Here is a 3,810-nt window from a genome sequence, read left to right on the forward strand (position 1 = left end):
CATATTTATCCAAGATAAAGAAACATATAAAAAGACTGAGAATCAACAGATGCTATATTCACAGCCACACAGATGTACACCACTTACTAAAAGCAAGCAGTACGAAATAAAACCAACTAGAAAAACTCTACCCACCATAGTGAGAATGGAGCAATGTGTTCCTTCATATTTCATAAATATGAAAACATTAGTCATATATATAAATTATATTTAATAAATAATCATAATACATATGTAAACTTAATTTTCAAAAGTGATATATTAATGGAAGAAGCCAAAAGAGTAAAATTATCGACTATATTTTATAGTCCATATAAAATTCTGGAAAAAAAACAGATATATCCTATTAGATATACCTCATGACTAAGGATCATGCCCTTCACAAAGAAGAGACAGGGAATTATGGGATTGTGTTAGGATATTTTTACTTTATTATTGTGGTGGTCTATTATTGATGGCATGTCCTAGTCACAATAATAGAACTGAGCTTCAATGAAAATATTTTAGTGTGTGTACATATTATAAGCCAGGGAAAACACCTTGACATTCAAGCAAATATTTACAGAAAAATGACAAGAATTAGATTTAAAAGGATGTGTAGATGTGTTTATGTGTCTGTGTTTAATGTCTTTCTGACAGTAATTTATTCTCTATTTACAAACTCAAACTAGGTAGAAGAAAATGTGCTCTATTTTAGGCAATATGCTAAGCTGGTATTTGGCCGTGGTACTGCCTAAAGTTGGCACACTCTTCCTGGGCATTTCAAGTTGAAAATATTCAGTGCATTTAGCTAATAGATTTTCTTAATGTGTGAATTATTTCATGGCATAAAATGAATGCACCTGTGAATAAAGAATTGACTCTTCCAGAAACCCAGCTTGCTTGCATCTCCAAAACCAATACAATTTATTGCAGTTGAGTGATGGATTTAATGTCTAAAAAGCCTCAAATGAGTCTTAAAAAGACAAACAACTTTCTTTCTATTATGTCTGGGGCAGTTATCATTATGTTGTGACTTCATCTCATCTGTATTTATTGCTCAGTGATGGTTTTCTGTAATAAAAGGTCATATTTAGGATGATTGTGACAAATTTCTCAGGATTCTGACACAAACTTTCTTTCATATAACTTTTGAAGACTGCATAAGAATTAAATGGTGGCACTGTGCCGTATTGAATATTATTAATTATTATAAAACTCAAATTATATAAGAATAATTACATTCTTAAATATGATTTATTAATATATTAAAACTTATACTTGTCTTCTTATAAAAATGTTTATAGTTCTGAGAAATGGAGTTATTTGAAATGTGTTTTATTTTAATAAACAATAACCTTAATTCTCATAACAATAAATATAGATTTTTCAAGACCAAGCACAAACCAGATAAGATGGTATTTTCTTGTAAAATTTATGTTTATAAGAATATGTCATTTAATAAATAGTTCCAGAGGCCATTTTTAGGGCCAAATAAACTTAAAGATAATCAGAATTTGGTCTTGTGATTTTTCTGCCTCCAACTTATTAGAGTATCTTATCATAATGGAAATGGACATCCTACCAAAATTTAGCTACTGATTCAAGGCAATCCTCATTAATTTCCAACAAGACTCATCACATAAACTGAATGATCAATGCAATAGAAGCAAATTAGAGAGCTTGCATATAAACCCACACTCCTACAGCCTTTTTCTTTTGTTTTTGACAAAGATCCATTGTTTTAGAGATTGCAAAGTGTTTCACCTATTTTGGAAATCAGTTTGAAGAATCCTCAAAAAGTTAGAACTAGTTCTCACACTTGACCCGTCTGTATCACTCTTGGGCATGTACACAAAGTACTCTATACCATATTGCAGAGGTACCTTCTCAACTCAAGCAAAATTCCCTCCTTGAAGATAGGGGTGTGCATGAAGTCTCACCCCCAGTTGAGGTGCTACTGGCAACTGATAGGTGGTTGGGTGGAGGGGAATTAGATTTTTTTTCAGGTTGTGGTACCTGATAGATGGACCAAGCTCCAGTAAATAGTCACATGTCCAGGAATGTAAGGAGAGCACAAACTGGACTCGAAGGACTTAAAATAGATTAAGAGAAAACAAAATTGTATATCTAGGTAAAGGAAGGATTTTGGAAAGAAAGGTGAACATGATCAAAATACATTGCCTGAAATTCTTAATGAACTAATAAGAAATAGAACTTGGAAAACGAATAAGGAATAATTGCATTGCATTTTGAAAATTTAGGTCAGTATAGAGTTATGCTTATTAAGGTTTATTCATGAATGCTCAAACTAGAGGTAACTAGTATTCCTTTTATAGGTAATTAATTAACTTTTGAATGGCCACATAAATGAACAGCATGAAGCAATAAAATATAATAGCTTGTCAAAACATGAGAAGGTATTTCTATTTAAATGCATATGCATATGTGAAGGAACTGAAACCATGCACTCTGAAAAGTCCATGTGAAATGTGATACAATTCTATGCCATCTTACAAGTTAAAAGGTATGGCAAGTTATCAAAGTTGAGCAATGTGCAGGTGTCTGAGGAAAGGTAACAGATGAAGGAGAAATGTCTTATACATAATGAAAATATCATGGGTGCTGTTCTAATGGCTGATATATGGCACTGTGCATTTAGTAAATCATAGAAGTTGAAATGTTAATCTTAACATAAGAATCTAAAACATCTTTTTAACCACTGAAGATATAAAAGTGTAATATTTAGTATAAAAATGTATTATTATATGAAAAGGCCCACTGGAGGATGAATAGCTGAGTAAATATGGAAATGAATGTCTATAAATGAAGTCTGTAAGACTGATGATAAAAGAAACTTCATTCAATGTCTCCTTTGGTTTGTAGTTCTATATCGACATTCTGAAGTTATTATAAATTCAAATAATGTGTCACAAGCCAGGCTCCTTCCTTCTGGAGCAGGAGTATGAAGAGAAGAAAAGAATCTGGACACACAAGGGAAGTGATCCTTGCAGGAGCCAGATCATCTGACTCAGGACCCCTGCATGCCATGCTGTCCGAGAAGATCTTCAAGCAGCATCGGAGCTTTTAACAGAGTGGAAGATGTCCTGCTCATCCGGGAGCAGCACCCCATCAAGATCCCAGGGATTATAGAGTGATGCAAGGGGGAGAAGCAGCTGCCTGTCCTGGACAAGACCAAGTTCCTTGTACCTGACCACGTGAACATGAGCAAGCTCATCAAGAAAATTAAATGGCACTTGCAGCTCAATGCTAACCAAGCCTTCTTCCTCCTGGTGAATGGGCACAGCATGGTGAGTGTGTCCACGCCCATCTCTGAAGTGTATAAGAGTAAAGACAGCTTCCTGTACATGGTTTATGCCTCGAAGGAGACATTCAGGACAGCATGGGCTGTGTAAAACTAAAACAATGCCTAATGGTTAAACCCTTACCAAGGCAAAAAGGGACGTTACCACCCACAGATCAGAGCATAGGCATGCACATAGAGTATTAGGAACAGTTTATCAGCCAGAAACTGAGCTCCATGCAAATGCATTCAGCTTGGAAATTCATCCAAACTAGACGATCTTGTGTTCAAACTTTAGAAGTTTAAAAATAAAATACTTTGCAAAGAAGAAGGGGGAGGGGGAGGGGAAAAGGGAAAAGGGGGAAGGGGGAAAAGGGGAAAAGGGGAAAGGGGGAAAAAGGGGAAGGGGAAGGAAGGGGAAGGAAGAGGAAGAAGAAGGGGAAGGGGAAGAAGAAGGGGAAGGGAAGAGGGAGAGGGAAAGAAGAAGAAGGAAGAGGAGGAGGAGGAGGAGGAGGAGAAGGAGGAGG

General features: G+C 35.5%; 1 pseudogene; it reads left to right on the forward strand.

Annotated features, from left to right (window-relative positions):
• On the forward strand, nucleotides 2,968–3,603 carry Gm6053 (predicted gene 6053; annotated as a pseudogene).

Source organism: Mus musculus, chromosome 12, assembly GCF_000001635.26.
Source record: "Mus musculus strain C57BL/6J chromosome 12, GRCm38.p6 C57BL/6J".
Taxonomy (NCBI): Eukaryota; Metazoa; Chordata; class Mammalia; order Rodentia; family Muridae; genus Mus; species Mus musculus.